Source organism: Bubalus bubalis, chromosome 6 (assembly GCF_019923935.1).
Source record: "Bubalus bubalis isolate 160015118507 breed Murrah chromosome 6, NDDB_SH_1, whole genome shotgun sequence".
Classification (NCBI taxonomy): Eukaryota; Metazoa; Chordata; class Mammalia; order Artiodactyla; family Bovidae; genus Bubalus; species Bubalus bubalis.
In genome coordinates, this window is record NC_059162.1 from 117,724,196 (window position 1) to 117,749,577 (window position 25,382).

General features: G+C 56.5%; 1 protein-coding gene and 2 long non-coding RNA genes across 4 annotated transcripts in view; 1 reads left to right on the top strand and 2 right to left on the bottom strand.

Annotated features, from left to right (window-relative positions):
- Positions 1-18,010, top strand: part of TWIST2 (twist family bHLH transcription factor 2) — a 52,670-nt gene extending 34,660 nt beyond the window's left edge. Inside the window, exon 2 of the mRNA XM_006066772.4 lies at positions 17,246-18,010. The gene's annotated coding sequence lies outside the window, so the exon portion shown is untranslated. The remainder of the gene's footprint in view (positions 1-17,245) is intronic.
- On the bottom strand, positions 17,928-20,834 carry LOC102407924. 2 transcript variants are annotated; one of them, XR_003110322.3, is made up of 5 exons: positions 20,402-20,834; positions 20,154-20,244; positions 19,979-20,063; positions 18,279-19,214; positions 17,928-18,056 (listed from the first exon to the last, which is right to left on the bottom strand). It is a non-coding gene; the product is annotated as an uncharacterized LOC102407924 (long non-coding RNA). The 2 variants fall into 2 exon arrangements; XR_003110319.3 differs by having other exon boundaries at positions 17,939-18,056; positions 19,075-19,214.
- Positions 20,835-20,850: 16 nt separating this feature from the next.
- LOC123334187 lies at positions 20,851-25,108 on the bottom strand. Its single transcript, XR_006552022.2, has 4 exons — positions 23,876-25,108; positions 23,395-23,496; positions 21,493-21,578; positions 20,851-21,252 (listed from the first exon to the last, which is right to left on the bottom strand). It is a non-coding gene; the product is annotated as an uncharacterized LOC123334187 (long non-coding RNA).
- Between the last annotated feature and the right edge of the window lie 274 nt (positions 25,109-25,382).

A 25,382-nucleotide genomic window follows, 5' to 3' on the forward strand; every position in this document is an offset into this window, starting at 1 on the left:
AATGAGCAGGGCAACAACCAGGAAGAAGCGGGGAGACATTCCAGAGCCCTGGGATACTGGATTTAGAATTAATGAGTTAGCAGTGCCCCGTGGAGCTGTCTTCCGAGCTCAACAAGGAGCCTTCACAAAACCCTGGGGCATCAAGCAGGGACGGCTGTTCCCTCTGCCATGACGAGCCTCCTGAAGTAACGGTGGGGCTGTCCCGGCAGCACACCCGCCCCCATCCTGAGAGCCAGGTGGCCTGTCTCTTGGAGCGGGAGAGGAAGGTGGGGGCGGCACCTGGGAGCCCAGTGCTCACCCTCCTCACCTCCCTTCCAGCCGCCACATCCTCTCAGTTAAACAGGGTGTGAGTCCGTGAGTGAGGCCCCGCTAAGGCGGGGTTTGCTTCATCGTGTTTACCTTGGTGTTTTGCTATTACGGCTGATCGTGGTGGTGGTGGTGGTGGTTCGGTCGCTCAGTCGTGTCTGACTCTTCGCAACCCCGAGGACTGAAGCACACCAGGCTTCCCTGTCCTTCGCTGTCTCCATGACTTTGCTCAAACTTGCCCATTGAGTCCGTGACGCCATCCAAGCATCTCATCCTCTGTTGCCCCTTCTCTCTTTGCCTTCAGTTTTTCCCAGCATCAGGGTCTTTTCCAATGAGTCGACTCTTCCCATCAGGTGGCCAAAGTATTGGAGCTTCAGCTTCAGCATCAGTCCTTCCAATGAATATTCAGGATTGGTCTCCTTTAGGACTGACTGGTTTGTTCTCCTTGCAGTCCAAGGGACTCTCAAGAGTCTTCTCCAACACCACAGTTCGAAAGCATCAGTTCTTCAGTGCTCAGCTTTTTTTATGGTCCAGCTCTCACATCCGTACATGACCACTGGAAAACCATGTGCTGTGATGCTTAGCCGCTCAGTCGTGTCCAGCTCTTCGCGACCCCATGGACTGCAGCCCACCAGGCTCCTCAGTCCCTGGTATTCTCCAGGCAAAAAACCATAGCTTTGACTAGATGGACCTTTGTTGGCAATATCTCTGTCTTTTAATACACTGTCTAGGTTTATCATAGCTTTTCTTCCAAGAAGCAAGCATCTTTTAATTTCATGGCTGCAGTCACCATCTGCAGTGATTTTGGAGCCCAAGAAAATAAAGTCTGTCACTGTTTCCATTTTTTTTCCCATCTATTTGCCATGAAATGATGGGACCAGATGCAACAATCTTAGTTTTTTGAACGTTGAGTTTTAAGTCAGTTTTTTCACTCTCCTCTTTCACCTTCATCAAGAGGCTCTTTACTTCCTCTTTGCTTTCTGCCATGAGGGTGGTATCATTTGCATATTGGAGGTTGTCTATATTTTTCCCTGCAATCTTGATTCCAGCTTGGCTGACCTCAGTGACTATTTTCTAAAAGTTGCATTCTTGCACACATTCATCCAGTATCTGGCTCTCTGCACCTTTGCCCTCAAAGGCATGATTTGGGCATGATTCTGCCACTTGTGGACCTTCAGGACTCTGAGGCCCACATTTAGAGAAAGTTGTATAATCAGGGACTGCCCTGTAGCTCAGATGGTAGAGAATCTGTCTGCTATGCAGGAGACCTGGGTTCAATCCCTGGATCAGGAAGAACCCCTGGAGAAGGAAATGGCAATCCACTCTGGTATTCTTGCCTGGAGAATCCCGTGGACAGAGGAGCCCTGGTGGGCTACAGTCCGTGGGGTCACAAAGAGTTGGACACGACTGAGTGACTGACACACACACGGGCGGTGTAATCAGATGATCAGATGGTCTCCCAAGTGACTGTCTGCAAATTACTGTTTGTGTTTTGGAGAAGCCTTTGTTTAAAACCTTGCCTTGGCCCCTGGGGTGGACTCAGTGGCACCCCCAAAGCTTGGCTGTCCCTGCTCCACTCCTCAGACCCTGTAGTTGGGCCGGGCCAGGTGACTGGCACCAGCCGGGGGGCTCCTGGCGGAAGTGGGAGCGGTGTGTCGGGTGGATGTGTGCAGGAGTCAGTGTGGACAGCTTAGGGTCTGTGTCCCACCGTCCCGAGTGGCTGGGGGGCTGTGTGCCCCCACAGGGCAGCTACAAGACAGCAGAGACTCGACCAGCCTGAGTCTCAGTGGCCGTGTGGAGTTGAGTCCCAGCTGGCCTGGAGGAGCAGGAAGACCAGACCGAGACCCGGCGTCGCCCCAGGAAAGACGGCGCGTGCCTGTGGCTGCAGCCTCACCACCCTCGCCGCGACCGGAGCTGCCCCGTGACGCGAGGGAAGACAGTCGGACAGGGCAGGGGTCGGGCTCGCTCATGTCCTGAAGCCTCAGACGTGGTCACTGTACTTTGTGAAGTGGGTGTGTGCCTGATGCTGCTGCTGCTGCTAAGTCGCTTCAGTCGTGTCCGACTCTGTGCGACCCCAGAGACAGCAGCCCGCCCGTCCCTGGGGTTCTCCAGGCAAAAACACTGGAGTGGGTTGCCATTTCCTTCTCCAGTGCATGAAAGTGAAAAGTGAAAGTGAAGTCGCTCAGTCGTGTCCGACTCTCAGCGACCCCATGGACTGCAGCCCACCAGGCTCCTCCGTCCATGGGATTTTCCAGGCAGGAGTACTGGAGTGGGGTGCCATTGCGTTCTCCAGTGTGCCTGATAAAACTGTCTAAATGAACTCATTTCAGATTCATTTGGGAGCGCAGCTCCATTTCTAAAGAGGGCACTTTTCACTCAAGTTCTTAACAAATCATAAAACTTTTTCAGAGTGTAACCATGGCTTCCTTTCTTTGTTTACCAAATGTGAGACCCCAGATTTCCTTGAAGTGACTCCTGTTAGATGTTGAAAGTGTTTCGGTCTTTTCTGTGCTTTCGCTAAGCATTATTCAAATTCTTGTTTCTGGTTCAAGGTGTATTCACTGATTTTCGAAATCCTGCCTCCATTTCGGGTTTTGTTAAAGCTTTCTTCAGTCTCTTAACTTTCCTTCTCTGTACGTGATGGCTGGGTAGTGTTTTATTTTAAAGTGGATTCAACCTGAATTCTTTAAAACTGCACAGAACATCTGCATCACATCTATTTATTGACAAAGCTTGATTAAAGAGCGTCTAGAGGGGAAGGTGGATTGCTGGGCCTAAGACTCAAAGTAGAAGCTGAATTCCTTTATAAACACTGACACACACACTGCTTTCCTTATTCATGGGTCTGTCTCGGCAGCAGAAATTACTGTAGGATATTAGGCTGGAGTCCGAATGGCAAATAAACGCGTTTAAAGTGGGCTGACTATGGAAGGGTGATTCCCTTTAAGGAGCAGTAGCCTTTGGTTTGTTCAGAAGCATGAGATCAGACTTTCAGAGACTGACCTACTTTGCTTTGACCCTAACTCTGCAGTCTCATCTCCTATCTCTGGGTCTTGGCACTGCTGTCTTTCTAATAAAAGTAGTCTTTTCCGACTTGCAAACTGAGGAATACGGTTGCAATCAATGAAAGACTACAGAGGAGTATTTGGTGAGTACACAGGTCTGTGTGGCACGTGGACATCTGTGATTTCCACGAGTGACTGTCAGGCTGACTCGACCAGAAAGGAAGAGATGGGAAGTGTTAGCATGAGTGACCAGAAAGGTACTTTTAAGAAGAGGGCATCCCGTGTCCTCCTTGGGCAGACTCCAGGGCGCAGAGTTGCCCCTTCTCCATCTGCTGTCCACGCCCGGCCACCCCAGGGCTCCTGGCCTCAGCGGAGGAGCCGTGGAGGCACCCTGAGCCATCACGCCCAGGGGAGTGGCTGGGTGTGATTGAAGCCGGCCCTGAATTCCTGCCAACATCTGTGTGGTGGGCCGTTAGGAGCAACGTGAGTGCATGATCTCAACCCCCAAACCATTAAGTCAGCAGCAAACTGGGGACAGAGGTGAGCCCTCTCAGAGGGGAGTGTGGCAGTATGCATGCATGTTTGTATGTGATGTTGGGATATGTGTACCCAGTGCATATACACATAGGTAGGTGGACTATGGTGGCATGTGTGTACACACAAATGCACATACGATCCAAGTACCGAAGGCCTGGAAGCCCCCCGGCCCTGCTCCCCGCCCCTGTCCACTCCACCTGCTGGGTCTGCAGCAGAGCCCCACACACGCTCTGTGCACAATAGACCTTTGTTATACGCGGTTGCATTTCAGAGAAACGTCTATTTGTATTTGTACCATCCAATCCGGCCACTCGAGTTGCTCAGCCCATGCTGTACGGTCATCCCGAATCCGGGGGAGCCGGAGCATGTGACCTGAAACGGGGTTCTGTCCCTGGAATGCCAGCCGGCTCATTCATTAACGTTCCCCGCAGACACAAAGTGGGCATCTGTCATATAGCAAGTGTGCACTCACCTGGGCAGATAGAAGCAGCCCGTGCTATAGATGAGAGAGACAGGACCAGGCTGCAGGCTCACAGACCCCAGGCCCCAGCCTTGCAGGACGTCCCCAGGTCAGGCCTGGTCACACCCCCGGGCAGAGGTCAGTGCCTCCCGTCAGGGCATCCAGGGAGGGGGTTCGTTTATTTTCAAATGCTTCACTGCAAGAGCCCTCAGCTTAGGAAGAGGCTCCGAAGAACCAGCTGTTCCACAAAGCCTTTAAAATAGAGGCGCCCCTGGGTCACTGCACAGCCTAGGATGGGCTGTACCGCTGAGGTCTGATGGCAGAAGCGTGTGTGCCCGGCGGTCACTTCTCATTCCTGTCACTTTCTGTGGAAAGACGCTGGGTAGGAAAATACAGAATAATTCAGGGTTTTCTTTTTTTTCTATTCCAAAATATTTTAAAAACACAGTCTATTCCGTAGGATTTGAGTCTTCTATAATTTATAAATGTGGGATTTCAGTCCAGGAAAATTGAATTTTTAAAAATTGAGCAATAATGAGCATATTTCTGTGTCTCCATCCTTGGCCCCAGGGGCCGCGAGCTGTCCGGGACAAGGGCGTGACCCAGAACTATCTCGTGGAAGCCAAGGCTGAGAAGGCCCCCCTCCCGGCATCGGTCCCCCAGAACCCACCCTTCCCAGACCGGACTGCTGAGCCCCGCAGTGACAGTCAGCAGCGGGCAGTTACCAGTGGCCTGGTAAGAGTCTCACACTCAGGGAAGCAATTCAGACAAAGACTAGGACCGCATGATGGCGCTTACTGTGGAATCTGAAAAAGTGATAGAAATGAACTTATTTCCAGAAGAGAAGCAGGCTCTTAGGGAAAGCCACCTTATGGTTGCCAAAGGGGAAAGTAGGGCGGGGTAAGTTAGGCGTTTGGGATTCACAGACACACACAGACATATATTAACATGTGTACGTGAAACCCACAGCCCACCAGGACACACTGGATAGCACAGGGAACTATACTCAGTATCTTGTGAGAACCTGTAATGGAAAAGAATCGGAGAAAGACCGAATATATCTGTGTATCGCTGAATCACTTTGCTGGTCAACTGAAATTACCGCAGCATGGCATGTCAGCAACCACTCAGTTTAAAGAGTCTGTCGCCCACATGCACAAGCCCTTCCAGGTTCCGTGGACCTTTGTCTGTTCAGCAGACAGAAGAGCCCTTAAATTTGTGTATTGTGAAATTAGAAGTTTGAATCTCAAAATCTAATCGTTGGGAATTGGGCTGTTTGTTGGAAGGAGAGTGATGGATGACTTTGTTTTGGAGAAATTATCTAACACATTTCCCAGAGGCAGCAGCAGCTCCAGGTTCTTTGAAGATCAGCAGAGTAACCGTGACTGATAGCTCAGCTGGTAAAGAATCTGCCTGCAAGGCAGGAGACCTGGGTTCAATCCCTGGGTTGGGAAGATCCCCTGGAGAAGGGATAGGCTACCCACTCCAGTATTCTTGGGCTTCACTTGTGGCCCAGCTGGTGAAGAATCCTCCTGCAATGCGGGAGACCTGGGTTCAATCCCTGGGTTGGGAAGATCCCCTGGAGAAGGGATAGGTTACCCACTCCAGTATTCTGGCCTGGAGAATTCCATGGACGCTCAAAGAGTTGGACAGGACTGAGCGACTTTCACAATCACACGCACACACACACACACACGTATCTGGAGGGCTGGGACCCCCGGCTGGTGCTCCTCAGCCAACAACAGAGCCCCCTGTTAACGCCCCGAGGACCCCACTTCCTTGCTGCCAGGAACTCGAGTGTCTGTACAAGCGAGGGTGTTGGCTTCCCCACCAGCAGGAGGCCACGGTCATGAGCAGCATGTGGAAGCCAAGGGATAAGACAGGGTGGGAGCCATGGGCCTGGGGTCACCCTCTCGCTGGGGGGCTGGCGGCTGCCAGGGAAGAGTGGCCAGTCCAGAACCCCCAGTTCTCAGTGTCTGCACTGCTCTGGCTCTCTGCGTTTGCCCTGAGACACATGAACACCTGTCCTGCAGGCCCACCAGGTAGGTGTCTTTCGGTCAGAGTTAGTGACCACCGGGGGCAGGGACCGGGCTGTGCAGGAGGGGCTGTCACCATGCACACCTTTCCTCTGGACCCAGGCCTGGCCTCCACCCGGAGGGGCAGGGCTGGCTGCTCACAGCCGCCTGGCCGGTCCGGCCCGGGGTCACTCACTCACCCTGCCCTGCTTCTCTGAGCTCATCTTGCCCAAACGCCTGAGGGCCTTTCGCGATTAAGTGAGGACCCGTTCACTTCTGTCCTGTCTTTCTCTCTGTCTTTTATGGCCGTGCCCAGAGGCATGCAGGATCTTAGTTCCTCGACCAGGAACTGAACCTGTGCCCCCTGGTCCCTGCAGTGGAAGCGAGGTGTCTTAACCGTAGGATTACCAGGAAAATCCTTGGTCGATTTCTAAGTATGATGTTTCCCAGCAGAGATCAGTTGTATTCAGGTGGTGCTAAAGCTTGAGAATAGGAAATGGGCTCAGAGCACCCGAGTCCGGAGCTTGGGAAGCAGAAGGGGTGGGTTGGCCAAGCCCCCGACTTCTCCCCAGCACCTGGGGTATCCCCATGCCCAGAAGGACACCCTCCTGCCAGGAGCCCCTGTGTGCTATTGGTTTGTCCACATCCATCGCCAGACTCAGGGCTCCCAGAGACGGGGCCGACTGGGGACTGGGTCACATTAGGAGTCTTCCTGCTGCTTTCCTGGGTTTTGTTTTTTTCCTGGGTTTGCACGCCTTTGCACATAATGTTTCAAACGTAGCAGGTTTTTTCTTGGTGGTTGGAAGAAAGAGTGTCCAGTAAAATAAATCAAGGTGAAGCTATTTCTGTAAACCATTTTGCATTTTAAAAATTGCCTGCTCTTCTGAGATTCGTCTGGGAACTGAAGGCCTGCAGTAGTCAGGGAGAGGTTGTCATCACAGCCGACGTGTTCCTGGAAACAGTTTTCTGTCCCCCATTTTCATCATTCATGGGAAATGTTCTTCAGCGTTTTCCAGGCTGAGCTCCCCTGAAAGCGATGGGGCAGCGGCCTCTTCAAACAGCGGGGGTCTCGGTTTCCTTCCCAGCTCTGGCTCCTCTGCTCTGACCCCAGCGGGTCACACGGTGTGTTTACGTGGACGATGTGGGAACAAGAGCAGAATCGCCTGTGGAGAGCCAGGTCCTGGCACGCCCTGTTCCTTCCAACATGCAGAAGACTGCTCCTAGCCAGCCCCGCTCACCTGGGGACTCCGAGGGCCAGGTGAAAATCGTAGCTCTCTGCTGTGATGTGGTCCTCCCGCCAGGAGGGGGCACTGCTGGCCAGCTGCGCACACTTGTTCAGTCGCTCAGTCGAGTCCGACTCTTTACGACCCCATGAACTGCAACATGCCAGGCCTCCCTATCCATCACCAGCTCCCGGAGTCCACCCAAACTCATGTCCATTGAGTTGGTGATGCCATCCAACCATCTCATCCTCTGTTGCCCGCTTCTCCTCCCGCCTTCAATTTTTCCCAGTATCAGGGTCTTTTCAAATGAGTCAGTTCTTTCCATCAGGTGGCCAAAGTATTGGAGCTTCAGCTTCAGTGTCAGTCCTTCCAATGAATATTCAGGGCCGATTTCCTTTAGGATGGACCAGTTGGATCTCTTTGCAGTCCAAGGGACTCGAAGAGTCTTCTTGAGAAGACTTCTTACAGAAGATTCAAGCTCAGCCCCACGTGTTCCCTGAACATGTGACCCTAAAAGCCCGTGTCCCCTGGTTCTGTCCCCGACAGGGTGCACAGGAATGGAGAAGGGCGCCTGGTTTGGGATCCAGAGGCCTGGTTCAAATCCTGGCAAAGCAAGGTGCCCTCATCACTTCCAAGGGGAGGGTCTTTCTCCCAAGTCTGAGGCCCCCAGCCCTCTCCTGGGGCCGGAGCCGCGCATCCTGCAGGCTGAACTTGACCTTCAGGGAATCCTGAGACCACCCGCTGCTCACAAGACTAGGAAACAGACCTAGTCTTAGGCTTCTTCTCCCCTGACCCCCGTTTAGTTCCTGGCATCACGGCCCCTCCTGGGGCCCAGTCTGTAGCCCCGGCCGCCTCACCTCTGGCCGACTCTCTGCAGCTGCTGGGTCTCCCTGGAGTCCTTGGCCCCTTCCTGCTGGACAGCAGCAGGGGCCCTGCTGGGCTCCTTCCCCATCAGGCCTCCTTGGGGCCTCCCCACCACAATCTCTGGAAAGCCCAACTCGTCTTGTGGGGCGCTCCTCCCTGTCCACTCCCTCCCCACTGCCCCGTGGGGTCCTGCCCACCTCTGACCCCCCAGAGCTGCCTTTCCGTCACCCCCAGTCCTCCCCACGCTCCAGCCCACCTGTCCGTGCCTGTGTGCCCTCGCCTCCACCCACAAGACCCTCCCCCTTCCTGCTCAAGACCAGGCTTCCTGAAGACCCAGCACCAGCCCCTGACTCTCTGAAGAGCTCCCAAAGCCTGGAAACTTGAGCTTTGCTTCCTCTCTGCTTTCACTCTGTGCCATTATAGGTTTACTTGTGTTATAACATTTCCCATGGGCATATGTGTTCAGTGACCTCAGTCGTGTCCAACTCTTTGTGCCCCCGTGGACTGCAGCCCGCCAGGCTCCTCTGTCCATGGGATTCTCCGGGCAAGAACACTGGAGTGGTTGCCACGCCCTCCTCCAGGGGATCTTCCCTTCCAGGGATCGAACCTAGGTCTGTTACGTCGCCTGCACTGGTAGGTGAGTTCTTTACCACTAGCGCCACCTGGGAAACCCCAACATTTCATATATTTTTGTATAATCATTGATATTTATATGTTTGTATTTTTTAAGTGAGGGCTTCACGGGTAGCTCAAACAGTAAAGAATCTGCCTGCGAGGCAGGAGATCTGGGTTTGATCACCTGGTCAGGAAGATCCCCTGGAAGAGGGTGTGGCAACCACTCCAGTATTCTTGCCTGGAGAATCCCATGGACAGAGGAGCCTGGCGGGCTACAGTCCTTGGGGTCGCAAAGAGTCGGACACGACTGAGTGACTTTCACTGACATAATCGGAGACCTTGATGTACCTTTATTATACCTTCATTAGAACACACTGCAGTTTGTGATGATGTCTGTCCGTCCCCAAGTGAACCGTGAGCTGGCTGGAAGCAGGGACCAGGAGCCGCTGACCGTCACACGGCAGTGTCAGCAGAACGCGTGGCGTCAGAACCTTCCGTTAATGTTCTCTCGAGCGGGTGCCGCTGTCACGAGGACGCTTGTGCTTCCGCACTCTCACTTGTCAAACACGCAAAGACATTTATTAAGTCGGTACCCCCAGGTTTGGACCCGAGTGAAGGGTGTCATGGGAATGAAGTTGGCAGTGGGTGGGGGAGGGTTTCTGACCCAGGGCTTAGCTGACCCGAGTTCTGCGGGTGATTCCACACCCGCCCCGCCCGGTGACCTGGGGTAAGTCACCCCCAGGATCCTTCTGGTCACCTCTGAAACGATGCCCCTGGATGACCGCCTCTAAAGGCACTTGCTGCACCTCCAGGCTGAAAGGGGGCACCTGCAGGGTGGGTGTCTGTTCCCCTCTCTTCCACTTGGGAGTTTTATGCAGAAGCTGGATGCAGTGGCATCTGAAGAAATGCTGGTTTACTGGTTAAAGTAGTTCCAGGTCGGAAGGCCGTGTACCAGGAAGAGACTGCGCCCTCCTTGTCTGCTGACTTACTCCCTCTCTGTCTCTGAAATGTGGGAGGACCCTTGGCAGCGTCTTGTGACTCATGGAGAAGAAATGGGACGGCCTCCCTCGGAGGCAGGCTGCACGGGGTAGTGCTGAGGGTGGGTCGGCGGGGACCCGGGGCCTTCTTGCTGCAGCTCCCGGGGGAGCTGGGCTGGCCTTGAGGAGGCACGGGCCGCCGGGGTGGGCTCCACAGGGTGGGCCTCTCCAGGCCTGGACGCTGGGAAGCAGCCAGCGGGAGGGAGCTGCTGGGGCGCCCAGAGGCAAGCTCGCCCCCTCCCCAGCCTGTTCTCAGGGTGATCTCCCCTTGGCAGACAGGCCACTGCAGACGCAGTCAGCCTGAGTCACTGAGGCCAAGTCCAGGGAGAGGATGAGGGGGAGAGACAGAGAGAGAGAGCATACGCAGCTCCGGTTCTAAGTGGATGTGAAGTTCTCACTGCCTGCAAGAGCAAGGCCAGCAGCTCGCCTGCGAGCACCAGGGAGCCATAGAAGTTCCCTGGCATCATAAACACGGCCATTCCAGAGGGGAATCCTCTTTCTCACAGGTGGTGGACGGGCTGGGCTCAGTCGTCTGAGTCCCAGAGTTTGCACAGAGGGGTCCTCAGCCCCCTTCACCCTCCCACTGACCCCAGACCCTGAGCAGGGCAGGGGCCCCAGGCAAATAGGGCCTGCAAGCTGGGGGCTTGTCTGGGAGGCTGAGAGGGGACAGAGAACCCCTGGGGGGTCCGAGGTCACCAGCACAGACGGGCAAGGTCCCTCTGGAGCCCACAGCCTGCGCTGGGGTCGGAGTGGTGGTCCTGAGTGTCACCCTGGAGCTGGACACACAGATCCTGGAATCTTTGTGGCCCCAGCAGAGCTGAGCAGAGTGGCCAGGGCCCGAGCTTCTCTGCAGAGGAGCAGAAGCCCTTACTCCTGCCAGGAGTCCTAAGAGCTTCGAGGTGTGGTCAGGGGATCCCACCAACCCAGCCAATCCTGAGTGAGCAGGCCTGTCCAGAGGGGATGGGCCGGCCCCCGGCCCAGAAACTTGGGGTCTTAGCTCTGGCCCCGTATGCTGCCAACTGGCTGATGGCTGGGCTAAGGAGACTCACGTGGCCATGGCCTCGTCCCCCTCTCTGACAGGGGCCTGCAGAGAGAGACCGGGGTGTCCTGCCTCTTAAAGCCACTGCCTGGTTCAGGGGCCACTTGCAGCCCCTTCAAGGGTAGGGAGGACAGGGAGAGGGAGTGAGGCAGTGTTCTTACAGGCCGGGTGCTTTTTGATTTCCATTTGCTGGAAGAGGAAGCAGGCTTTGCTTTTGTCCCTCCTTGGCCCACCATCATCTCACAGGAATGTGTCCTTAAACATCTCTGAGAACCAAGTCGGACCTGCAGAGAGTGGCTTACGGCCTGCTTCTGCCCTGCTAGGCGTGGGTTCTCAAGCAGTAGCGGGATTAGTTCCGTTTTGTCATTCGGCATGGCCGTTTCTCTACGCTTCCGCCCCTCTGGCCTTCCAGCCAGGAGAGGTGCCCAGAGGTCGCAGGGAGGAGGGGGCCCGAAAGGCAGGACGCCCCACCTCTGAGCCACCCTTGCCCGCCCAGCACCCAACAAGGGCAGCCGGACCCCCGGCCTCTTTGATGGCCCAGGGGAGCCCACCCCGGTCCCGGCCCCAAAGGGGCGGTGCTGTTTACCGCCTGCCCGCTTTCCTGTTAGGGAGGCCAGATCGGAGCTTGATGCCAGGAGCCCGGGCTTCCCATTCTCTCCCGTGGAAGCAGAGCACCTATCTCCTCTCATCCCTGGACAAATGTATCACAGAGACGGCCTTGGGGCAGGCACGCGGCCCTAGGGCTGAGCTTTGCTCTGGCCGCCCACTGACCCTGCCCATCCCAGTCTGGCCAGGAGCAGGCAAGGAGGCGTGCAGAGCCTGCTGCACCCAGGTCCCCGTGGTCTCTTAGAGGCCTTACCCAGCAGGAAGAACAGAACCCGGCCAGATCAGTGGGTGGCCCTCAGACCCCCCGGGGCCCGTCACTGGCACCCTGCTGCCTGCCTGTTCAGGTGGGTGATCATCGAAGTACAAGCACAGCTGGACATGGGTTGGCTGCATGGCTGTGTCGCGGCTGGGCCCCAGGGGTCTCTGGGTCTGGAACTCTCAGGCAGGATTTCAGCGGTGGGCACAACCTTGAGGCCTGGCTGCCCACGGTGGGCCCTGCCCCCAACAGGGAGCATCACGATGCCCAAGTTCTTGCTCTCCACCCAGCCATGTGCCCCTGGCAAGCCTCTGCCCATCCCAACTGCGGTCTAATCTCTGAACAGGGATGCAGGTGATACAGGCTGGGCACCCCCATCCAGTTCTCCCTGCTCGAGGAGCTCTCCAAAGAGCAGCGATTTTGCCTGAGTGCAGGTGCTGAGTCCTCGGTGTGGGGCAAGGCCTGCCCTCTGCACTTCTCGCAGGCTTCTGTGTGCTGGTGCCACCGCGGCTGGTCTCGAGGAGAGATGCTTAGGATGCTCGGGAGTCCGAGCACTTTATGTCAGGAGGGCACTGCAGGGAGCACGAATGTCACACCCGGGTGACCGACACACCTGGGCTTTCAAACTGTGGCACTGGGGAAGACTCTTGAGAGTCTCTTGGACAGGAAGGAGATCAAACCAGTCCATCTGAAAGGAAGTCAGTCCTGAATATTTATTAGAAGAACTGATGATGAAGCAGAAACTCCAATACTTTGGCCACCTGATGCAAAGAACCAACTCATTGGAAAAGACCCTGATGCTGGGAAAGATTGAAGGTGGAAACAGAAGGGGACGATAGAGGATGAGATGGTTGGATGGGATCACCGACTCAATGGACATGAGGTTGGGTAAACTCTGGGAGTTGGTGATGGACAGGGAGGCCTGGCGTGCTGCAGTCCGTGGGGTTGCAAAGAGTTGGACACGACTGAGCGACTCAACAACACCACACCTGGCTGACCGTCTCCTCTGCTGTCGGTCTGATTTCTTCACTGGAGTCCCTTTTTCAGCAGGTATTTATTGAGCACCTACTGTATGCCAGGTGCCACAGTAGACCCTAGGGACCTGGCTGGGGAAAAGACGGTGCCCAGCCCCCTCGGAATTACAAGAGCGTTGAGCACAGCATCTTGTCTGCTTGTCTGATTTGCAGCGGGGAGACTGTTAGGTCAGTCGTCACCGTGCCTGCAGAGACAGAGCCCAGACTGCTTTTCATCCAGATGGGGGACGTTTCCTAGCAGTGTTTCCCAGAAATGGCGTTGGAGAGGGGCACTTTCTGAGGACTTCAGTGCCTCACCTTTCTTCTCCTTTCTGGGGGTCTGCAGATTCTTGGGGAGCAGCGCTCCAGGGACACCACCCTTCTCCGTCGAACCTCTGGGGGGGCCTGGGATGGTCAGTTAGCAAGTGGTGTGAGCACGGGGCCCATGACCCCAGTCCGGCCGGGTCTTCTTATGCCTGGAGGCCTGTGGGAATTTCTCTCCAGCCTTAGGATCCAGAACTTTCTGTGTGCTGTGGCTCGGTTGCCCGTCTCGTTGGGTGTCCTTTCCAGAGCTGGGTGTTCCTTCTAACCTGAAGCCCCGGTCTTTCCTGAGCGCGGGACCCTCCCCTCTGGATCTCGTGTGTGATAGCGTACGCTCCCTCCTTTGCACATGCCTTGTCTTTTGGCTGAGATGCTGGGAGACTCCAGGGGTCAGTCTCCAATTTAGGAATGGTTTCTCGTCAGTGTCTGTCTTGCTATTTTGCTTCTATTCTGTCCGTGATTTCCTGGAGCTCTTCCCTTGTTTCCTGTTGCTCCTTCTCTTTCAAAGCAGAGTGTCCCTGTTTCATCTTCACACGCTCCCCTGGCTTCTCCCGAGATGGTAATTTCCGCTTGTTTGAGGGTTTGGTCCCTGTTCATGGGGCCGTGTGTGTGCGTGCGTGTGTGTGCGTGTGTGTGTGTGCGTGCATGTGTGTGTGTGTGTGCGTGCACATGCGTGTGTGTGTGTGCATGTGTGTGTGTGTGTTGCTCAGCAAGGCCGTTTCTGATCTGTGGCCCTCAGTCCCCTATTGTGAATCATCATTTGTTTTCTACCCGTATTGATGGCACATTTTGTTGGTTCTCTCCTTCCAAACCGCTCTTGGGAGCTGTGTTCAGGTGGTCAGGAGGCTGGGTCCAGGCTCGGTGAGGGGCCAGAGGGCCCCAGCTGAAGGACAGTGCTAGACAGACCCCCAGAGGCAGGAGGACCAACCTGCGCAGACTGGGTGAGACCCGCCAGGGTGGGGGGCAGCTGTCAGCCTTTCCACCATTGGGCCTATTCCTGCCTGTCTCCCCTGGCACCTCCCACCCCCACCCCAGCGTCCGTGGGAGCCCAGGAGTTGAGGGTCTTTGTTTTAGGTGCAGTGAGTGGGAGGAGGGAAGAGTTGTGGCAGTGGGAGCAGCCTGGCCCCTTCCGTGGGTGCCGGGGTCCATGGAGGTGAAGAGGCCTCTACTTTTTACTCGGAAGGGGCAGTGAGAGCTGGAGCAGTGCCCTGGAGGTCTTCTCAGTGACACGGCCCACAGCCACAGCCCTGGACTTCGGAGAGCAGCTCCTGGCCTCCTGACCCCCTTTCTAGCCTTCAGTGTCCCGCTGGCAGCCTTTTTTGGCAGCTCTGACAAAAGTCAGGGTATTTTGTCCTTTTCCTTCTGGTTGCAGAGTCTTAGCTACACTTCCTGTAAAAAAGTTGCCATTGTCTAGGTTGAGCTCTAGTTGTTTATCAGCACGTTTATCCTCCCTTGATGCACTTCTCGGATCCATGCCTGGGCTTTTTAAACAACTAGCAGCATTCTTGGCACATGAAAGGTGCTCAATGCCTGTTGGAAAGAGGGCTGGATAGATGGATGGGTGGGTGGATGGATGGATGGGAGGAAGGGTGGATGATGGATGGTGGGTGGTTGGGGAGATAGATGGAAGGGAGAGTGGATGGAAGGGAGGAGAGAAGGATGATGGATGGATGGATGGTGGGTGGATGGATGGTGGATGGATGGATGGTGGATGGATGGATGGATGGATGGATAGTGGATGGATGGTGGGTGGGTGGATGGATGGATGGTGGGTGGATGGTGGGTGGATGGATGAATGGTTGGATGGATGGATGGTGGGTGGATGGATGGGTGGATGGATGGTGGATGGTTGGATGAATGGATGGATGGATGGATGATAGATGGATGAGTGGATGGATGGTGGATGGTTGGATGAGTGGATGGATGGTGGGTGGATGGTTGGATGAATGGATGGATGGTGGGTGGATGGTGGGTGGATGGATGGGTGGATAGAAAGAAGGAAGAAAGGAAGGGAGGGAGAGAGGGAGGAAGGAAGGGAAGAACCTGGGTGGAGGGATGGGTGGGTGGGGATCAATGAATGAACGGAAGACCCTAGAATGAGTGCTTCCCCCTTAAGCCCACCTGCGTCTCTTTCTGGAGAACTTTTGGCGTGCCCCTCCCCATGTCAGGCCCTCGGGACACAGATTGGAGTAAGACCCTCTGCTGCTTCTCAGTGCCCTGTGGTCTGGCCTGGGTGAGAGAGGAGGGCGCCCACCCTCTCAGTCCAGCTGCCGCCTGGCCTCTCCACCTGCCCCCCTTCTGGACCGGGCAGACTGAGGCTGGCTGAGCTGTGCACAGGATGCACGCACGGTTTTGGGTGGCTGTCCCACGTAGGAGGCAGTCGGGGCCCCAGCTGCCTCACATTTGTGGCTGAGAGCGCCGCCCACGTGAGCAGACCCAGCCAGGGTCAGGGTGACATCAAGGGGGCGGGCCCGGGGGCCCTCAGCCAGGAAAACTAATGAACCTGCCGCTTGCTCCCGCCTGAGCCCCAGGCCCCACGGGCGTGTGGCGTGAACCCCGAAACCCACACTGCTCAGGGCGGCCCTGCCGTCCTGGCTTCCACGGATGATGCTGTTCCCCTTGGAGGGCTGGTGAGGCTCATATATCAAAACCTGTTGTAATGACTTCCTCCCGCGGAGGAAGGCTTCCATTTAGCTTTCTCTAGCTGCCCCCCTTATTAATTATCTAATTACAACCACATTGTCCGAGAGAGCAGCCTTTGACTTTCTGCCCAGGACCACTTTAAACGACTGACATACTTGGAGTGCTCAGAACTTGGAAAAAAGGAGTGCGTGTGTGTCTCCAGGTGCTGGGGCTCAGGGAGGCAGGGTCTTAACGCTTGCAGGGGTTTGTCCGGATACAGTCAAGGGTCCCAGAGCCCCCTGAGCTACAGGACCTCAGTGTGGAGCCCAGGCTCCAGCGGAGGGCGGGGCACATCCCTGCTGCTGCTGCCTACTGCCCAGCAGGGTCAGACCACACACACACACACACACACACACACACGCACGAGTGAAGTGTGAGTAAGCCCGCCAGCCACGCCCAGGCCCCTCTTCTGGTTGAGACGCCTCACTTGACTAGTGCAAGGTGATAAGAGTGGGGGAACTCAGTGAGATACATGTGGGACCTCCCTATACATTCTTTTTGCAGCTGTCTGTGAATGTATGGTTATTTCAAAAGCACAGGTTTAAGGACTGACCTGGTGGTCCACTGGTTTAGAATCTGCCTTGCAATGCAGGGGACTCAGGTTCGGTCCCTGGTCGGGCAACTAAGCCCACCCACCACTGCTGCTGAGCCCGTGCGCTGCAGCTCAGATCCAAGCAGTGTAAGTAAAGAAGCGCATTTTTTTAAAAAGCTCGGGTTTCAACAGTCATCTCCCTCTGCCAGCCCCGACTCCACGGCCGCCCCGTTGCTCTGCATCCTCACTCCCCGCCCCCACCACGGCTGGCTTTGCTCTCACCGTGACCTCGCAGGCCCAACAGTCACCTCACCGTAACCCCCTTCCCTTTCCAGGGGGGCACTGTTTTTGTCCACAGGAGCCCGCCTAGGGGCAGCTCCTCCATGGGGCGGCAGCAGCCTGCGGGGCACCGTGCAGGACGAGGCTCTGGTGGGCGCAGGAGACAGGGCATCCGGCCCTTGGGGTCTGGGAGTGGCAGCAGAGGGTGGAGGTGGGGAGAGAGGGAGCCCTCTGGGCCGGGCCTGGGTCCCTGGGGGCAGCGGCCTGCAGGTGCCTGGTGGCCCTGACCACGGCCGCCTGTCCAGCTCCTGCCGGGAGGATGGGGCAGGCAAGTATCAGAGCAGCTCGCAGCAGTCACGTCCCGTCGCGGGAAGGCCACGGGGTGAAACGGCCACGCAGCCCCGGGACGCGAGGGCTGCGGCGGCTTCTCAACCTCCCTGTACCTTGTCTTCCAGACTCGCTTGCGGGGCTGAGCGCAACTGGCATCTGGGAACGTCCGAGTCTGCAACTTCTGAAACCCGAACGACCTCCAGGAAGCCCCCCTGCCCCATCATCTCGGCGCTTCCGCACGGCGTCCAGACAAGGGCCCAGCGGCAGCCCCCCTGGACCACGCGGCCTCCGCCCCCGAGACGCCCCTGCCCAGGAAGTGGCGCTCATGGTCCGTCTCGCCGGTCCATCTCTCACGGTCCATCTCACCGGATAGCTCATGGTGCCATCCTCGCCGCTGTTTGAGAGTGTTCATAGACCCAAACCTGGGTTCTGGTTTTTTTTATTTTTATTTTTTAAGGGGGCGGGGATTGATTCTGAAGATTGCTGAATTCAGGAACACATTTACAAGGATTTTGATTTTGTATTTCCCTCTAAGTGCCTTTTTTTTTTAGTGTATATTTTTACAAAAATAAACCAGAAATGCCTTCCTGTACATTCTGTTTCAACTGGACCAAGGCTCTTAACAAAGGAACCTCGAGCTACACTCCCCACCCCCGACCCCAGCCTCTGCATGACTGTCTCAAGTTAGCCTGGAATTCTCACCTCTCCCCTTTCTCTTCCTCCATGATTCGCTCAGCTAATCATTTTTTTTTTTTAATATTTTCTGTTTCAGTGTATATGTTGCTTATTTGTTTTATTTATTGAGATGTCTTTAACGAGCTCAGTGACTGCAGCGTGGCTGTGTATACTGCTCCCTCCCAGGAACAATAAAGACGTCCCTGCAGCCCCCGTCTTCCGTCTCTTCTCTACACTGCAGCCTGAGCACGGCCTGAGAACCTTGGAACCAGTTGCAAAAATAACAGTCGCGTCACTTTAAAGGGGACCAGCAGGGATGTGAGACGTGTTAGGCTGTGTGTGACCGTAGAACTTTCTAGAACCACCGGTGCTGATGTGGCTGAGCGTGTTCAGCACGCCCAGGTCTGGGAAAGCTGGCCTCAGCCCCTCCATGTGCCTGTCTGCTACCCCCAACCCCCGTCAGCCACCCATCCTATGTCCTACCTCCGCGGTCCGAGGTCATTGCCAGCCAAGGCCAGCCCTGCAGAGCCTCCCCAGGTGGAATTCCTTGCCTGCCCTGGACACGACCTCCGTGCCCACTTAACGTTTATCTCCTGGTGGGTCACTGTCTACTCTGTGTGCCTTCGGTTTCCCTGATGACGAATTCCACGGCAGCTGTCCCGCCCCCTGCAGCCCGGTCCGTGCGGCTGGGTGAGGGTGAGGGTACTATGCCTGTGAGTTCAGGTAAGGAGGGAGCCTTGGGGCAGAGGCCCCACGGAGGCCACGGTCTGCAGCCAAGAAGGAGACTGTGGCCCGGGCAGGCAGGGGGACGGTGCAGACACGCTCCACGTTGGGCAGGAAGTCCCACTCCCCACCTGCTGGCCTCCTTACTGTGTCCGCGGGCATCAGTAGGAGCTGGGGTGACGCCCAGGTAAAGGGTTTCTGGCTGGGGAGCTGCAAGTCACCTGCTCACCACCCTGAGGCTCCAGAAGCATGGCTCGTGGGGGACAGCTGGTACCTGGCTCAGCTGGATGGAGCTGTCCATGGGTGAGAGGCCATGCAGACAGGGTTCTGGAGACTGGGGTCTGGGCCAGAACATGGTGGACCCTGAACCTTCTCACCCCAGTCTTTACTCCTGTTCCCACAAGAAAGGAAGGCGCTCCAGAGATGCCCGCCTGTCCTCAACTTCCATCACTTTGCTGGCTCCTAGAAGTGACCTTGGTGTGGCGCCCTGCAGCCCGAGCCCCAGGGGCCGCTGCATACAGCAAACACAGACAGCTGCATACACATACACACGCACCTGGACTCCTTGCTGAGGCCTTGGAAGGCAGAGCTGCTGTCTTGGCAGTGAAGTCCCGCCCTGTCCTGTGCTGTCCTGCAGGGTCCTTGAGGCCTTTGGAGGTCATGAAGACTGCGAAGGTCACGGTCGTTCCCCGGGGGCTGATAGAGACATGCCAGATCAAATCATCGGAAACTTACGGGTGGGGTGGCCACAGAGAACGTTCTTGATTTCCGAACCGCAGAGTCCACGCCCCCTCCTCCTAGAGCTGGAGGGGTATCTTTCATCCCTGCAGACTGACCAGCCCCTCGGTCTCTACTTCCGGTGACCAGGCCCTGTGAGCCTCCCATGCACAAGCCCAAAGCAGAGGGCCTGGCCAGGGGTGACCACAGAGGGGGCAAGGAACAAGGGGTGCCGGTACAGGTGGGCACACAGGTACCCACACCAGAGAGTCAGGAGACCCCAAGGCCAAAGTCCAAGGAAAGAACCCAGGTCATATCTGGGGACCCACGAAACTTGACTCTTTGCCCCTGGATCCCTCCCCTGTGTAGACACATGCTCAGAGGAAGCCCACTTCTCCAGGTCCAGGCCTCCAGGTCCAGTGATGAGAATAGTGATCCCCAGTTAGCGGTTTGATAGCCACTCTCTACCTACTGTGTTATCTGAGGGCTCACCTATCTATGTCTCCCTCCCTCTACCTAATCAGGTAGTTTCTTAAATTAACATCGCCATCCACAAGTTTTCCATGGAAATGTGGAAAGAGGTAGTAATACCTAGGCCATGAGAAGCATCTTTCAATAACACAGGTGGTGTCCATCTGGGTCTCTGGAACTGACAAAGCCAAGGGGACCATTCCAGGGGGCCCTGAACACACATCACAGAAAAGGCTCTGGATAAAACTGCTACACTTCCGGGTTCCACTTACCAACAGCTGGAGGAGGCCGTCTAGGCAGCTCATTCTCCCAGCACCACTTCAGGTCTTGTGCAAGGAGAACCCGCTGGACTGACTCCTCCCGAAGGAAAGTAAACGTCACCATTAGCAGTTGAGCCAGGCCGCCTGGCTGACAGCAGGATCATTGACCAAAAGAGAGGCCCTCTACCTCTTAGTGAGTGTCCACTCCACTGCAGGTATGTGTCCTGCCTCTCTGGCCTCTAGTTTCGCGGTCACCTCTCCCTTCAAAGCAAAATGTCCTGCTTAGAGTGAAAAAAAAAAAAAAAAAAACCTGAATACAGGCACAAATCCTTCACAATCTGAGCCCCTACTTTACAATGCCCCCTTGGGCGGTAGGGAGGGGGCAGAAGCCGTGACCCCACTCCCAGCCCTGGCTCACCCTATAGCCCTTCTGACCTCAGGAGTCTTTGCAAAGTTCGCTGCGGTGTGGGAGTCCCTTCCAAGGGGCAGCCAGAGGGGTGAGCAATCCGATCCTTCCCTGCTGTGTTCAGAGCTGCCGGGGAGACTCCCGGCCTCACTGAGTCCTTTCTCGGTCCCTTCAGGTCAGTTTAAATCTACAAAACTCAGGGCTTCAAAGGTCAAGGTTTGATTCAAGGGAGAAAACTACGGGATTGTAGGAGCCGTAGAAACTCAGTGTTCCCCAGGGCCCAGCACGCCCAGGGAGCGGGAGGTGTTCCCCAGGGCCCAGCACGCCCAGGGGGTGCGAGGGAAGTGGCCCGCTGCAACTGCAGGTCCCTTACCGCCAGATCTGAAGCCACCTTTGGGTGTTTCTACACAAGATGTTTCCAGCTGGGATGTGGCGGATTGGCCATGTCTTCTCGGGCAACGATAAAACCCAAGGGCATTTAGAGATGAGCTTACCAGAATCCTGAGACACCATATCAGAGGAGCAAGGAGGAGATGGGAGCTTTGAAGTCCCGACATCCCTGCTGTTCTAGATTTTGCTGTAAAACGTGCCCCCTTCAGTGGACACTTTCGCTCTTGCGCATGCGTGAACAGAGCTGGCCGGTGATGAGTTTCTAGGGACTCTGACTCCTCGGTGTTGCTGGAAGAGCTGAGCTGCGACGCTCCCAGCCTTCTCTCTGGGCTGGATGTCGGATATGTCTTGCTTCCCACGCCGTGGTCCAGCTCTGCTCACTGAGACGTTCCAGGCCGAGAGGTCTCCAGACATCATTCATGGGAAAAGAGGCTCAGAATTGGCACCAGGTGGACTTGGGCTGGGGACTCCTCTGATAAGACTTCGGCTGCTGCACCCATGAATACGTAAAGAGAAAAGGTCAGCAGGTGTTCTGACCACGGGGGTGGCCGAGCACCCAGCCCCTCCCCGCTCCACACCTTCCGGACTCCTCCTGTCACACTCAAGGGGCAGGCTCCTCCCAGAGCACCCCTTGGTGTGGCCTGGGCGACAGTGTCCCCCCTTGAGTGGACAGGGACCCATCTTGGGTTCCTTAGTGGGCTTCGGGTGCCCAGCTGCGCTCAGCACTCACTTCTCGCTGTCCGGCGTCAGCATCAGTCTGCGTGCTTCACCCAGGTGTGTGAGTTTTTCCCGGCATCGCCACGCAACCCACATCACCTGCCAGGAAGGCGGCAGGTTGAGTGAGAGGTGACTGGAGCTCTGAGCGCCCAGCCCTGGGAGGCGGCTGCCATCAGGTGGATAGACGTCCTGACCCAGGAAGTGGGGGGCTGTCTGTGCTCCCCGTAGGGTGCAGCCGGCCCAGGCCAGGGGCTGGCCGTTGGCCCTCGTGCTCCAGGCTTGAGACGAGGACAGAGGAGGGCGCGGAGGCCCCGACCCTCCCCAGCCTGAATAAGGTCCCCTGCCCCGAGCCCCGAAGGAGACAGCCTGCCCACCAAGCCGTGAACAGCTGGGGCCCCAGAGAGACGGGGTGGTTCTGGTTCCATTTTCTCTGGTGCCTTCTCTCTCCTCTCGGTTGGTCCACAGCTGTTGTTTGCAGCGTGTGTGATACCACGTCCCCAGAGCAAGCAGGGACAGTCACCGTCGGGAACTGGCTTTGAGGTCTCAGTCTCCCCAGCTGTGAAATGGGGATAAAACCCCACTGCTGCCTTTCTCGTGGGGCTTTGTGACAACCGGCCAGGCCATCTGTGTAAAACCGTCTCTAGCCTCGGCTCACTGTCTGTAGGTTGCCCACAGGGTCCCGGAGTGAGCAGACACGGGGCACCGCCACGCTCTGCTGACCCCACGGAGTGTTTGTGTGTCTCTCCGGTTTATCTTTTAACCAGGTGATTGGCTTTGGGGCAGGGACCAAGCAGGAGGGAGGCTGGGTCTCCCTTCACATGTGCCTATTCCCACCCACTCCGTGGAGAAAGTCAGGGAGAAGGTTTTCTCTGCACAACCCCAGCTCCCCACAGCTCTTTAGTTTCTGTGCATGGTCAGAAGCTCAGCTGAGCCAGTGGGCTGCGTCCCCGGTTCTCAAACCAGCTGAGAGTGAAGTTTCAGCCGGGGAGGGGACGGGCCGGGAGAGACAGCCCGCCCCCCACTTTCCTGCCCCTCCTCCACCCGCCTGGTCCCCTCAGGAGGTCATGCAGAGTGACTCGTGGGTGCTGGGGGCAGGCAGAGGCCGAGAGACCCTTGGCTTAGTCAGACATCTGAATGAGCTCAGAATAAGAGCCCTGGAAGAAGGTGCTTTGGAGGAGGGGTGCTTTCCTGGAGGAGCCCCGGCTAATCTCAAGAAGGTCAAAGAAACCGCGGGAGAGTGGCTCCAGGAACAGCGCTGTGCCCGGGAGGGCCAGGTCCTCAGGGCGGCCGGGATGGTGCCTGGCCTCAGGGCCCAGGAACGCCACGGGGGAGGTAGCCACGTGGCCGCCCGTCTCCCCTGGCTCTGAGCGGCAGGTGATTGGAGCAGGTGCTCGTGGCAGCTCCCAGAGAAGGTGCCGGCAGGGTGGGCCTCCTCTGAGCCGCCCTACCCCGTCAGGTTCCAAGCCTTGAGCTTCTAAGGGGAGCCCTTCAGCAAACGGCCCCCTAGATGAGTGACCCCCAGTGCACGGTCCCTGCAGGGCCCCATCACCTGGTAACCTGGATGCTTCAGGAAAACACCCGTGGGTCCCGGAAGAGACAGGAAGGAGGCTCAGTGAAGCCTGAGACTCCTGCTGGGGACACCCTGCTGGGGACAGTCGTCCTTCAGGGCAGAGTGCGGGGTGCAGAGAGGGGACCCGAAGATCCACCAGCTATGACAGAGGAGCAGCGTGCCTGAATGCTGATCCAACCTCGCCACAACCCCATCCTTCCCCCCAGAGTGAGACCAGGGCACGGGCCGTGTCGTTTCCCCCTTCACAATTGTCACGATTTCAGAATTTTACGAGGTGAAAAAAAGAAAAAAAAACCTTTTGGACATACTGGCATCATTCATCATAACCCACTGCCAAATACTGACCTTCACAATGACCCCCGGGGAAGAGCGCCGCAGCCAGGGTGACGGGTGGGGATGCAGGGGAGTGCGAGGGGCACCCTCACGCCTGCCCACGCCGGGAGGGGCCTGCGTGCATAGAAGCAGAAAGAACCAGGAGACCTGTCTCTGATTTGATGAAACATAACACAAAAAAACGACGACAGCAAATAGCCTGTTTCCCCCGTTTCCGCATCTGTGAGGCAGGGGTCCTGGAGACCAGCTGCGATCCGCAGACCTCTAGGGGACATAAATGTGACAACACGGGAGCCTGTCTCCTGGGAAGGGCAGCCCAGACGTGTGCTCTCGCTGCGGGCTGTGGGGGGCTGTGTCGACACCCACCTTCTCAACACCCAGAGACTGGAAGAACCTCCAGGAGGGCGTCAGGAGCTGAGTCCAGCCTCCAGCATCCTGATCTCAGGACCAGGTCATGAACCCGGGTCTGCGAATGGGAAGGCGGACGACTCACCTCCGCCTGACCTGCTAAAAATGCACATCCTCTCGGGGTCAAGGTCCCAGAACCTGTGCTTGATTGAGCTCTTCTCCATCTGTGGTGACATTCCGTCTGCCGCAGCCCTCAGGAGGGCGGGGACTGCATGGTACCAGGCAACGTGACCAATGAGTCATGCCAAGGCCTCGGGGAGGGGGAGGGGTGATGTGCCCATCCTGAGACTCGTCTTCTCGTGTCCTGGTCAGATACTCCATCTCCCAACAGTGTGGGGGGTTGGGGGGGTAAATGTTTACTCGGCACACAGAGTGTTTTTTCTCACGTATTTTTTTTTAATCAGACCCTCCATAAAACAGGATGTTGCTTCTTTCGTCTTGTTACTGCTTTATTTTAGTTCCGATTTCGAAAACATCATTTGGACGCCAAGATGAACAAAACCTGGCTCTTCATGATGTTGGGAATTGACCCAACAATTCACAGATTAAAAAAAAAAAAAGTGAAACTAATCACGCTGGAAAGAGTTGCACATTCTGTTCATCAGAGGATCTGCTGACCCTGCAGACCCGGTTCCTCCCACTGTCCGCGTGGGGAGTTGTGAGAATTAATAAAAACCAAAATGAAAGCTCCCTGCCTTCGCCTTGCTGTCCTCTGTGTTGATAGCGCCTTCCTGCCCACAGCTCCTCCGGGCAAACAGCCATCCCTCTGTGCAGCCACCGCGGTCCCAACCCCCGTCCCCTGCCCAGGCCATCTGGAACAGGGTGGATGTTGGACCAAGTGCAGCCGGCTGCTCGGATGCCAAGGGCATGTGGCCTGGGTGGCCGTGGTCAAGAAGATGGGCCAAGCAGCATCCTCCTGGGAACTGGGATGCAGGCGGGTCTTGGTGGCAGCGGGAGCTGAGGCCATAAGCCTGCATCTCTAGAGTCACAGCTGGGATGAAGGTGGGGTGACTTCGACCCCCAAAGAAGCCGGAGAGAGAAAGGGGCCGGACCTATGAGGGAGGAGAGAGAGCTGGCCAGCAGGGGAGCCCTGGAGAGAAGCGGGGACGACTGCCCCACCCCAGGAGCAAGTAGAGAGAGGGGCCATCTGATCCTCGATGTCCTCACCTTCCAGACCGTGTGCCCTGTGGTCCAGATGTCTCTCAGGGCCTTGCTCACTTCCTCCTGCGTGCAGGATAAGTCGCTTCTGTCGTGTCTGACTCTTGGCGACGCTTTGAGCCGCAGCCCGCCAGGCTCCTCCATCCATAGGAGTCTCCAGGCAAGAACACTGGAGTGGGTTGCCCTTGTCCAGGGGGATCTTCCAGACCCAAGGATCAAACCTGCCTCTCTTATGTCTCCTGCATTGGCAGGGGAGAGTTCTTTACCACCTGGGAAGCCCGCATCCTCCTGACCCAGCTCTTCTCCAGTCCTGTGGAGAGATGAGCTGTGTGGAACCCTGTCCTGACTGCGTGACCTCGGGGCTCAGAAATTCTCAGCCTCTGCCCCGGGGCTCCCAGCCACTTGTCCTGGACCCCTGGTGCCCTCTGGTTCGT